The sequence below is a fragment of the Pan paniscus genome, chromosome 16 (genome assembly GCF_029289425.2).
Source record: "Pan paniscus chromosome 16, NHGRI_mPanPan1-v2.0_pri, whole genome shotgun sequence".
Classification (NCBI taxonomy): Eukaryota; Metazoa; Chordata; class Mammalia; order Primates; family Hominidae; genus Pan; species Pan paniscus.
Genome location: NC_073265.2, coordinates 42,722,030 through 42,735,899, shown reverse-complemented (window position 1 = coordinate 42,735,899; position 13,870 = coordinate 42,722,030).

Here is a 13,870-nt window from a genome sequence, read left to right as displayed (position 1 = left end):
TTCTTTTGCTCCATTGATAACACTCTCTACCAGCTAGGCACCAAATCACATGGACCAGGAGTCTTGCAATGTCAGATTCAGCAACGTGTGGCCTTCACCATTATGTTATATTGCTGACCACTCACATCTTTCTGTCCTCATATTTAACAATGCAATAGTCAGATTTAATGGCCATTTTCAAGCTTCATGTTTTAGATGTCCTTGGTGGTATGTACATTCCCATCTATTCCCATGGTATTGAACTTGTTATCTTTGCATTGATTGCTAGCCTACATTGTGGGGTTCCCTGAGTGAATATACCATACATTCTTGGAGCCCTCAATGTTGTGCGGTCACAGAGTACTCCTATGCACATAAGGGCTCTTAACCAGGGAAACATCCTTTTGAGTTGAAAGGCTAATGGAATGGACTTCCCAGCCAGAATATCAAGGTTATTTGATGCATTACAGCAAAAGTCCTTCTCTGGTGTTTCTTGATCAGGAAAACAATTTAAGGATGATTTGAACTCTTTTTCTAAAATTGTCTAAGCTCGATTGTCTAAGGCAGGGGTTTCTCAACCTCAGCACTATTGACATCTTGGGCCAGGGAGTCCTTAGTTTGGTGGGGACTGTCCTTTAAGTTGCAGGATACTTAGCAGCATCCTTGGCCTCCACCACTACATGCCAGTAACTGCCTACCCCCTACTGTTAGGACAAGCAGAAAAATGTCTCCAGACACTGTCAAATGTCTCCTGGAGGGACAAAATTGCACCCAGTTGAAAAAACACTGGTGTAAGGTAAATTCCAACATAAATTCCAATGAAAAAGTTCGTAAAGTGTTATATTGAGTTTTATTTATTTCAGAATACTGTCCTCTAGCCTGACTTCAATATAAAGCTCATTTTGGCAATTTTTACATTTACTGTAAGATTAAAAGAAAGTATAGTAATCACTATATTTTTTCCTCTTGTTTCAATGCCTCCTGTTTTCTTAAAACCAGATGCTTCCAAAGCACAGACCCCCTCATGCACAGCTTCACCTCAAGCTCCAAGCTCACATATTCACCTGCATAACCACCATCTTCTCCTGATCATCCCCCAGGAACCTCAGCCCCGTGTTCCACACTGAACTCATTCTCTGACTCAACAAATCTCTTCTTTCCTCACTCCCAGCATAAAATTTGTTTCCAAATACTTTTTATTTGATTTCCTAAATGGCTCTTGAGTCTGTCCTCTTGGCCTCCCCCTGGTTACATCCTCAGTTCAGACTCATTTCCCATCTGCACTGCAGCAGCGGCCTCCTGACTGCCTCCAGTCCATCCTACACACTGCTGCTCAAGCCAACTCTATAACACAAACCTATTATTTGACTTCCTTGAACACCATCCAAATTCCCTTAGCAGGGCTTGTGAAGCCTTTTGTAAAGCATCCCTTGCTCTCCACCATATTATAATAATAAATTAGTGAATACTATATTTGCTGATAGAATAAAGGCACTCTAAAAAGTTGAGGGACAAATTAAGTACATAAAATATTAAAACTTTATATATCCTATTATATTGAAGTAATCTTAGTGAGATGGACTTGAGTGTGTAAACTTCTGAGGTTTGAGTGCTTTTTAAATTAGGAAAGATTTGAAATGTCAGCACACACTATCAGGAGTACCAAAAACATACTTATTTTCTATATTAATGAATTTAATTTCCATTTTAGATTTAACTTCTTATTTTTCCAGGTAGAAAAATCTTAACCAACTGATTCAACGCTTTCCTCCTGTGTTGCATCTCAGTTCTGAGACCTTAGTGAAGTCACGATAGAGTTTTTAGTGCAAACCATGACACTTTCTAGAGTGAGAAGTACTGCTGTTTAACAATTAGGCTTGAGGCAACTGGCATAAATCAGGGCTTTCCTAGGAACACAGTGATATATGTTAGTCCAGTAACATAAGGGTGCGGGTCTTTGAGGATAATCAGTCATCAGTATGTCTGTGCTAGATGGATAGACAATATTATACACAGGTACATTAGAGTCCAGAGAGGGAAATGTTCTGCCTCATTTGTATCTGGTCTTCACTCATCTGTGGTCATCTTTGGTTATATGTCTCCGCTGCTTCCTCACTTACATTCATCTCTGATCTAGCTTGCTCCCCATTCCCTCCAAGCTCCACTGAGATGGACAGAAAAAAAAAGGAATCTCCTGCTCTTCACAGAGATGGAACATGGCTATCTCAGACATGCCTACTGAACCAATTTATTATTTATTTATTTATCTTTATTTATTTATTTTTAAGTTCTGGGATACATGTGCTGAACGTGCAGGTTTGTTACACAGATATACATGTGCCATGGTGGTTTGCTGCACCTATCAACCCATCATCTAGGTTTTAAGCCCCGCATACATTAGGTATTTATCCTAATGCTCTCCCTCCCCATGCCCCGCACCCTGCAACAGGCCCCCGTGTGTGACGTTCCCCTCGCTATGCCATGTGTTCTCATTGTTCAACTCCCACTTTTGAGTGAGAACATGCAGTGTTTGGCTTTCTGTTCCTGTGTTAGTTTGCTGAGGATGATGGCTTCCAGCTTCATCCATGTTCCTGCAAAGGACATGAACTCATTCTTTTTTATGGCTGCATGGTATTCCATGGTATATATGTGCCACATTTTCTTTATCCAGTCTATCATTGATAGGCATTTGGGTTGCTGAACCACTTTTGTGTCATGATAGATGCAGAAACATTCTGTGGGCCTTGCAACTGTCTTGACTTCCCCCTCAAAACCCCAAATAGAGCTCACCACTGCTCTTGGATTCTGAACTCTATCTCTGGTTTCTATTCCACACCCCACACCTAACTAGGAAATAGACTTCGGGTGAGATACAGAATTGCTTTTCAGTAATCCACCTGCATGGATTCCTAAAGACAAAGTTATTTTTCTTCTTCTTTTTGCTTTCCCTATGTAATATTTACCTCTTCTGTAACAAGGCAGCCTGCTTTGTCTTTTTTCTAAGATTTGTTGTTTGTGACATAAATAGCATACCCTAGTATTATAGATTTTAAAATGAAAAACTCTAATTGAAACCCAAAGGTGATTTCTTTGCTTGTGTATCTTGTTCTAGCTCCCCTGAGACACTAAATGCTGCTGACAATAATGGGGGAAGGCAAAAGATATAAGAAACTACAGGGAGTAATACAAGTCAAATGTTTGATAAGCATAACAACATTAAATGTTTTCATCTACTGAATGCAAATATATTCTAGAGTAGAAAAAATGAGTATGTCAGTTGCAATGGTAACTTTATATGTCAACTCAGCTAGGCTATGGTGCCAAGTTGTTTGGTCAAACACCAGTCTAGAGGTTGCTGTGAAGATATTTTAAAAATTTGATTAAGGGATAGAACGGACATACCTTAAGGTAATAAAAGCCATTTATGACAAACCCATAGCCAACACTATACTGAACAGGGAAAAGTTGAAAGTATTTCCCCTGAGAAATGGAACAATACAAGGCTGCCCACTTTCACCACATCTATTCAACGTAGTAGTTGAAGTTCTAGCCAGAGTAATCAGACAAGAGAAAGAAATAAAGGGCATCCAAATTGGTAAAGAGGAAGTAAGACTGTTGCTGTTCACCAATGATATGACTGTATACCTAGAAAACCCTAAAGACTCATCCAAAAAGCTCCTAGACCTGATAAGTGAATTCAGTAAAGTTTCAGTATACAAAATCTATGTGCACAAATCAGTAACACTGCTATACACCAAAAGTGACCAAACTGAGAATCAAATCAATAACTCAACCCCTTTTAAAACAGCTGCAAAAAAAAAATACTTAGGAATATACCTAACCAAAGAGGTGAAAGATCTCTACAAGGAAAACTACAAAACACCGCTGAAAGAAATCATAGACGACACAAACAAATGGAAACACAATCCATGCTCATGGATAGGTAGAATCAATATTGTAAAAATGATCATACTACCAAAAACAATCTATAAATTCAATGCAATTCCCATTAAAATACCATCATCATTCTTCAAATAACTAGAAAAAAAAATCCTAAAATTCATGGGGAGCTAAAAAAGAGCCCACATAGCCAAAGCAAGACTAAACAAAAGGAACAAATCTGGAGGCATCACCTTATCCAACTTCAAACTGTGCTAACAAGGCTATAGTCACTGAAAAACAGCATGGTACTGGTATAAAAACAGGCACGTATACCAATGGAACAGAATAGAGAACCCGGAAATAAAGCCAAATACTTACAGCCAACTGATCTTTGACAAAGCAAACAAAAACACAAAGTGGAAAATGACACCTTATTTAACAAATGGTACTGGGATAATTGGCAAGCTACATGTAAAAGAATGAAACTGGATCCTCATCTCTCACCTTATGCAAAAATCAACTCAAGATGGATCAAAGACTTAAATCTAAGGCCTGAAATCATAAAGATCCTAGAAGATAACATTGAAAAAACCCTTCTAGACATTGGCTTAGGCAAAGCCTTCATGACCAAGAATCCAAAAGCAAATGCAACAAAAACGAAGATAAATAGATGGGACTTAATGAAACTAAGAAGCTTCTGCACAGCAAAATAAATAATCAGCAGAATAAACAGACAACCCACAAAACAGGTGAAAAATCTTCACAAACCATGGTCATCTGACCAAGAACTAATATCCTGAATCTACAAGGAACTCAAACAAATCAGCAAGAAAAAAACAAATCTCATCAAAAAGTGGGCTAAGGACATGAATAGCCAATACTCAAAAAAAGATATACAAATGGCCAACAAACATATGAAAAAATGCTCAACATCATTAATGATCAGGGAAATGCAAATCAAAATCACAATTCAATACCACCTTACTCCTGCAAGAATGGGCATAATTAAAAATCAAAAAATAATAGATGTTAGCATGGATGTGGTGAAAAAAGGAACACTTTTACACTGCTGGTGGGAATACAAACTAGTACAACCACTGTGGAAACAGTGTGGAGATTCCTTAAAGAATGAAAAATAGAACTGCCATTTGATCCAGCAATCCCACTACTGGATATCTACCCAGAGGAAAAGAAGTCATTATATTAAAAAGACACTTGCACACACATATTTATAGCAGCACAATTTGCAATTGTGAACTTATGGAACCAGCCTAAATGCCCATCAACCAACATGTGGATAAAGAAAAAGTTATATATATATATATATACCCATGGAGATATATACATATATATATATAAATCCATGGAGATTATATATATGGAGAGAGAGATATATATATGGAGATATATATATAATCTCCATGGATTACTACTTAGCCATAAAAAGGAATGAAACGAAATTATGGCATTCACAGCAACCTGGATGGAGTTGGAGACCATTATTCTAAGTTAAGTAACTCAGGAATGGAAAACTAAACATCATATGTTCTCACTTATAAATGGGAGCTGAGCTATGAGGATGCAAAAGCATAAGAATGACGTAATGTTCTCTGGGGACTTGGGGGAAGTCTGGGAGGGGGATGAGGGGTAAAAGACTTCACATTAGGTGCAGTATACCCTGCTTGGGTGATGAATGCACCAAAAATCTCAGAAATCACCACTAAATAACTTATCCATGTAACAAAACACCACCTGTTCCCCAAAAACTATTGAAATGATAACAAAAAAATGTGACTAACATTTAAATCAATAGACTTTGAGTAAAGTTGATTACTGTCCATAATGTGAGTGAGCCTTATCTAACAATTTGAAGGCCCTAAGAGCAAAGATGGAGGCTTCCCAAAGAAGAAGGAATTCTCAAGACTGCAACATTAGAAAGGGCTAGATTCTTTCTTACCCAAACAGCACATAGTGAGAATTCCATAACATTAATGAGACAGGGAAATTATTTTCCTCACTAATAATTTAGAAAACAGAAACCAAGTGACTGCTCTTAATATAGATGACAGAAAGCACTTAATAAAATCCAACAGCCATTCCTGATATAAAATTTTAAAACTATAACAGCAAATATAACAACAATAAAGAACAAAACCTTTTAATTAACCAGAAAGAACAATAATTTCTCAATATAAATAAATAAAACTTAGAAATATATAGCAAATTTCATCCTAACAACAGTGATGTTGTTTGGCTGTGTCCCCACTCAAATCTCATCTTGAATTGTAGCTCCCGTAATCCCCACTTGTCATGGGATGGACCCAGTGGGAGGTAATTGAATCATGGCGCTGGGTGTTTCCTGTGCTCTTCTCGTGATAGTGAATAAGTCTTACAAGATCTGATGGTTTTATGAAGGGCAGGTCCCCTGCACACACTCTCTTGCCTGCCGCCATGTAAGACGTGGTTTTGCTCCTCCTTTGCCTTCCACTGTGATTGTGAGGCCTCACCAGCCATGTGGAACTGTGAATCCATTAAACCTCTTTTTCTTTACAAATTATCCAGTCTCAGGTATGTTTTCATTAGCAGCGTGAGAACAAACTAACACACACACACTCAAGGCATCCAATTTAAACCAGAAACAAATAGGCTGTGGTCAGCTGTCACTATCATTCCTCCAAATGATTCTGGAGTTCCAGCAAATGCGAAAGAACAAAATAACAAAGGACTATAAATATTGAAAAGGAAGAACACCTTAACAAAATCTAGAAATTATATAAGTCAATTCCAAGAGAACGAACTGAAATCAAAGTGTGATAATATGGCCAAATGTAAGGTAAAAAAACAAAACAACAGCTTTCCTGTACATTGAGAATAACCAACCAGAAAACTGAAAAAAAAAGACCTCATTCACATTACTAACGCTTACAAGGAAACTAGGATAAATACAACTTAATACCGCATGTTTGTAAGCTATTTGACAGAAACCTGTAAAATGTTACTAAATAATGTAAAAGATGAATGAAAAAATGATGAGAAATGCATGCCACATTGCTGGATGGGACAAATCAAAATTATAAAGATATTAATTATCCTTAACAAAATTTAAGTGAATTTCTATCAGAATCTTTGTGTCTATGTGTATGTGTTTGGGTGTGTGTGTAAATCTACTTATAATTTGATAGTTTTATAGAAAATAAAATGTAAGTATGTATAGTTAACTGAAGAAGAAATAAAAACTTGAATAAGCAAATAATCATAGAACAATATTTTCTTCCTTTCTTTTTTTTTTTTGGAGATGGAGTCTCACTGTCACCTAGGCTAGAGTGCAGTGGTATGATCATGGCTCACTGCAGCCTCAACCTCCCAGGCTCAAGTGATCCCCCTGCCTGTCTCCTAAGTGGCTGGGACTACAGGCATCTGCCCCCCATGCCCAGCTAATTTGTGTGCGTTTTGTTTGTTTTAGAGATGGGGTCGCACTATGTTGCCCAGGCAAGAACAATTCTTAAAAGTTACCAGAAAAATAGTTCCTCTTCATAAAACACCAAGTCTACCAAACTGTCTAGAATTCTACCAACCCTTCCAGAATTGTACAGAAACTTCCAGAAGCAGCTAAGTTGTGTGCAATTTAAATACAAAAACAAAAACTTTCTCATTAATTCTCTACATCTTCAATAGTGTTGTTACTGAGCCTAATAACAATAGCACATGCATATATAACATATACTTGCCACTTCAAAGCAAACTCAATTATTTATATTGAGGCAAAAATTCTAAATGAAATATGTGTTGAGTTTATATTTATCAAATGTTTAGAACTATGCAAATATTCTCAAGCAAAAAAAAACAACAACAGTGTCTGGAATACGTTAAGTCCAATATAGGAACTTGTTAAATGTAAATTAATTAATAAATAAGTAAATGTAAATTAAATCTAACAGGAATGTAAGGATTTTTCCAATTGAAATATATTAATCACATTAGTAACTTAATGGAGAAAGATTATATGATTAAAAAGGTAGGTGTTTGAAAAGCATATACCATGTTTATAAGCAATTGGTAAGTTTGTAAATTATCTAATCTATTCGGCAATATTAAAACACTCTCATAAATAATTTTTGGGTCAAAGAAAAATTTAGAGCTGCAGCATAGCATATTTAGAAAGTGACAGCAAAATACTATATATAAAAACTTGCAAAATGCAGTCAAAATTGTACTGTTAATAACATGAAGTAATTTTTAAAATAAAGTAAATAAAGTAGTCCTTCAATTCAAGCAGTTAAAAAACAAAGATATCTTTAAAAAAGAAAAAAGAAGTAAATAAAAAGTATAAAACTTAAATCAACCAATAAAAGATACAGAGTTACTGAGATAAGTAAGTTGCTATTTAAGTCTTGAATGATATCAGGGATACCAACTGTAACCCTATTCTGGCACTGGTCTGGTCCAGGGTGAGGTGAAAAGTTCTATAGCACATTGTCTTAAGCATGAACTTAAATACAGTAGCAGCTAACTATCTAGTACTCTCTAGTAACCTGGTTGTATCTTCTTTGCTCATAAAATCGATTCTGTCTCTTTCTTTCTTTTCCTTCCTTCCTTTCTTTTCTTTTCCTTTTCTTTTCTTTTTCTTTCTTTCTCTCTTGCTTCTCTCTCTCTCTCTGCCTCTCTCTCTCTCTCTGTCTCTCTCTCTCTCTTCTTCTCCTCTCTCTCTCTCCCCCTGTCATTTTCATTTAAAGATATCTAGAACACAGGTCAGCAAGCTTTCTCTACAAAGGTCCAGACAGTAAATATATTAGGCTTCCAGGCCCAAGTGATGCACCAGATTTGACCTTTAGGCTATAGTTTGCTAAATCCTGATCTAGAGTAAAAGTACAAAATGTGGAAATTCAGTAGCTAAGTAGAAAGTCAGCAGCCTGCAGCTTCTTATATTCATAGACATTGTGTGTAAGGCTGAGTAGGTGGTCATCTACTACATGGTATAGGCCAAAAAGGGGAAGGTAGATCCTGAAGCCACGTCAGTGGTCTGAGCATGATGGGCACCAGGACACAAAGTTGACAGTGCCTGACCTGAACAGAGCTTGCTGTAGGTGCACATTCCCTGGAAACTGCTCCTCCACCATTTGTTTCTTTGTACTGAGAGAGCATCCTCATGATCAGAACCTGAATGTCTCCCACTGATGAGAAGATAAGACAAACTTGCATCTACCTGCAGTTTCTCAGTATTTCAACATTTAAGAGAATTTTCTTTCAGGTTTCTATTCTACTTATGCCAAATGCCATATTCAACCTGCTCCTAGGTTGAGATTTCACAAACTTCTTTTGCTAGAATGAGAAGATTAATTGCAATAAAAGAAAGAATAGTTATCTCTTGTCCTTGAAATAAGGTGTAGGAGCAAATTCTGTAGGTTTTTGTATTAATAAATTATTTGTTAAGATTCAATCTAGTTTGACCTCTGTGAGAGTGCTTTTGCTGAGCTGTAGTACACACAGTACAACCTAGACCAGTACTACCCAACTAAAATATAGTAATGTGAACACAAATGCAATTATAAATCTTCTAATAGTCACATTAAAAAGTTTTTTAAAATAGGTGAAATCAATTTAATAATATATTTTACTTTACCCTATGTAACCAAAACTTTATCATTTCAATATATAAGCAATATAAAAATGATTCATGAGATATTTTACACTACCTTTGTGCATGCTAAGTCTTCAAAACCCTGTACATATTTTCCACTTATAGAACAACTCAACATGGACTAGCTACATGTGGCTAATAGCTAGCATATTGTACAGAACAGATCTAGACTAAAACGTGTTGTGAAAAAGAATTAAAAAGACATTTCTGTGCATTATCATAAGTCTACAGATTATTAAAAGAGGGAAATATATTTAAGGTTTAATTTTTCTATCTGGCTCCCTCATTATATGAATAGAAATACTAAAAATTAGCAAAGTTAGATGATTCTCTGGAAATCATTCAGTTAATCAGAGTGGCAGAATAAAGACAACAATCCTGTTAGGATGGGAAAAAATCAAATATCCAATCAAATGGGCTTAAACAATACCTTGGATGATCTTGACACCTAACATAACAAGATTCCCATGTTGGTTGCTTCAGAATCTCAATAGGGTCATCAAAAGTTCCAGTTCTTTCCATCCTGCTCTGCCATCCTCTGTGTGTCAGCTTTGCCCTCAGTTGGCCCCTTCCTGATTGCAAGATGGCTGTTTCTATCCTGGAAAAAAACCTCCAGCAAGAAGGATGTATGGAAGAAGAAAAGAGCAGTCTCTTTACATGCCTTTTTCTTAAGAGAGAGAAAACTTTTTCCAGAAGCCCTCAACAGTAGAATCCTTCTTTTATCTTAATGACCAGAAATGGAGTTCTGCTTATCCTTAAACCAATCACTGGCAAGACAAATAGGATTACAGGATTCTCTTAGATTAATTATCTCAGAGTAGAATGAAAGCTGGAAAAAACAACCACAAAGGCTACCACACCTCTGATTAAAATCAATAGCTGAAACACCATGTGTAGTGGGAATATAGTAATATATAACCACCAAACTCTATAAACAGCAATCTTTTATTTGCCCCTAATTCTATTTGGATTTAATAAACTAATGACTTCACAAACATACATGAAATGACCTAACCAATATCATCTTCATATTTCTTTATCTAAACCCTGGAATCTTAAAACAGAAAGCTCCCATTATGTTAATACAGAGATTCAATAGTCTTTTATTGAAGACTATTAGAGACTAAATGTTTGTGTCCCCCAAAACTCATATGTTGAAACCTGATCCCCATTGTGAGTGTATTTGGAGGTTGGGCCTTTGAAAGATTATTAGATTATGGGGGCAGATACGCCATTAATGACATTAGTCCCTTTATAAAAGAAACCCCACAGAGCTCTTTTTCCATCTATGAACCAGGAAGCAGGACCTCACCAGACACTGAATAGGCTGATGCCTTGATCTTGGACTTTCCAGCCTTCAGAACTGTAGGAAATAAATTTCTGATGTTTATAAAATAACCGGTTTATGATGTTTTTTATAGGAGCCTGAACTGGCTAAAATAAGAGCCTACTCTGTAGCAGGTACTGATTTCATCACTGCCACATGCACCACATTTCATCCTTATAAGCACCCATGAAATAACTTTTCAAATCATTTCTCCATTAGCCTGGGTCTCAGAGAAGTTAGTGGTGTCCTCAAATTCACACAGCTCTGAAGTTATTAATGTATAGATCCCAATTTCAAATCCAAGTTTTTTACTCTAAGTCCAGTACTATTTCTGCTCCGTAAATTGACTATTATACTGGAAAATGTTGTCAGCTAGTAGCTTAGGTTAGGGGGCCGCATAGAGTTATTTTCTCTTCCTTTCTAATCTTTGTAAATAAACTATGTAAAAATTTAGCGAGAAGAGGGAGTCCATAACTAAATCCCAAATGGAATAGAGTTACAGAGAAAGCGCCATATACAGCAGAGGCTGGCAAACTGTAACCCAGCAGCTGCCTGGTTTTTAAATAAAGTTTTATCAGAACACAGACATTTGTTTACATATTGTTTATGACTGCTTTCTCTCTGAAGGGCAGAGTCGAGTAGTTGCAACAGAAACCCTATGGGCTGCAAAGCTGAAAATATTTACTATCTAGTTCTTTACAGACAGTGTGAAAGTGTTCCAACTCCTCACATAAAGGAAAGCTCCTAGAATTTGAAATCAAGAGGCCTGAATTTGAAATCAAGTTCTGACTTGATGTAATGGTTGTGTATACTTGGGGCATTGTATTTAACCTCTCAGAATTCAGTTTCCCTCTCTGAAAAGTAGAAATCATGTTTAATTCAAGAAATTTTGAGAATTATATAAGCTTATGTAGATGACAGTAGTTTGTAATTGAAAAGTGGTGGCCAGTATATACGAGCAGGAAGAATAGCTTTTGTCAAGTCTCAGAGAAGAGAGGAAAATCTCATTTCTTTGCTATATTGAGGTTTTCATAACATTAGAGCAAAAAATCCAGGCTGTAGCCAAACCAAAGTGAGAAGAATAGGGATATTTTGCTGCTTGAGGTAGCACTATTTGCTTGGCTGAGCAGGAGTTGATTGTGAAGAATTCAATGACATGAAGATAAGGTGATGGGCATGTCTCTCAAGTGGCTTCCTACAGAAGCCAGAAGAATAAATAGGAGGGCCAATGGGCATTGGTGGTTAGCACAATTGACCAAATCAAATAATTCAGGGACCAGACAATTGTCTTTAAAGAGTTTAAAGTTAGATTAAAAACATACCAGCCTCCTATTATGGCATTATCTGCTAAAAAAAAGGTGCATGTTTCCAATTACAAAGGTCACACTGTAAAAAGATGGTAGCATTTACATTATAATATGAATTTTAAAAGTAAAAATATCATATTCTTATAATTTTTTAAAAACTTCCTGTGGCCTAAATTTGTTTATGATACACTCATGTAAATTCCTCCCTTGCTGTTGATCTTGACCACAATAAAAAAGCAGTCATTTTTCTATTTTTAAACCTTGTCAGCAAATATTTTTTCCCTCTTGTTCTAGGCCACCCTGGATTGTAGAGGAAAAAAAAAAAAACAGTAAAATATGGAGCAAAGTACAGCAAAAAGGGCCATTTATACTGCTATTACTAGCAATAACTATCAACTCTAAACTGTTCAACAGTGAGTCCACACCAATAAGTGGAAACATTTTTTATAAGTGCTGTGTAATAATATCTGACATGTATATAGTACTTTTCATCTCTAAGAATCCCAAAGCACCATGTGCAGCCTCCTGGGATCACTTCTCCACTAAAAAGTATAACAGCCTCTGGAGTTCAAGGTGGCAACCCTTCCATACAGGGTTGTAACAGTCCACAATTCTTGGTATTCTTGGGGAGAAGGCAAGAGGAAGTATGTGTCCATCTTATAGCCCTCCCGAGCCTGCTTAGTTTATGCTCTCCTTTCCTAGGTTCAACATGTGGACCCTAAAGGTAAACTCTCCTACCTCTCTTTGTGCTTCAATGGGAGGGCTGGTTCTTAAACAACAGTGGGGAATTGAGAAATCTTATTTAAGCACTGATTTATTTTGACTGCTTTTTATTTAGAGAAGGGTTTGTGTATTAGTCTGTTCTCACATTGCTAATAAAGACATACCCGAGCCTGGGTAATTTATCAAAGAAAGAGGTTTAATTGACTCATAGTTCCACATGGCTGCAGAGACCTCACAATCATGGTGGAGAGCAAAGTCACATCTTATATGGCAGCAGGCAAGAGAGTGTGTACAGGGAAACTCACCTTTATAAAACCATCAGATCTTGTGAGACTTAGTCTTTATCATAAGAACAGCATAGCAAAGACCTGCTCCCATGATTCAATTATCTCCCACTGGGTCCCTCCCATGACACATGGAAATTATGGGAGCTACAATTCAAGGTGAGATTTGGGTGGGGACACACCCAAACCATATCAGTTTGTGTGAGTTAAATTAAAAATAGCAACAGTAGAATTTCCTTTGAAACCACAGCCATTTTTAATACCTGGTACTGCTACTTTCTAGCTGTAGATTTGGGGCAGGTTTCTTAAAATTTTTAAGCCCCATATTTAAAAATGGAGATACATTTAATACCTACTTCCGAGTAGGCTTACAAACTTAAATTTAAAGTGACGGGCAGAGTAGTCAGGATCACACAGGCACAAAATAAATGTGCTTTCCTCCACTTCCACAGGGTATGTCTATAGGAAACAGTCTGTGTTCATTGATTAAAATGGATGGTGGGAGGGGTTTGAGAGTGGAGTTCTATTGTTTCTTAACAGAGAAGTTTACTTTAGTAATGGCAATTCTATGGATTAGGAGTCAAGGATTTGATTCAATAATCTTTGGGTGTGTCAGTTATTTGATGTCTCCAATTAACCCTGTCTACTAAAAGGAAAAAATAATATCCCCTACTCTCCTCACTAAAGAATTAGAGGATAAATTAAATAGTATCTGTAATATGGCTCTACT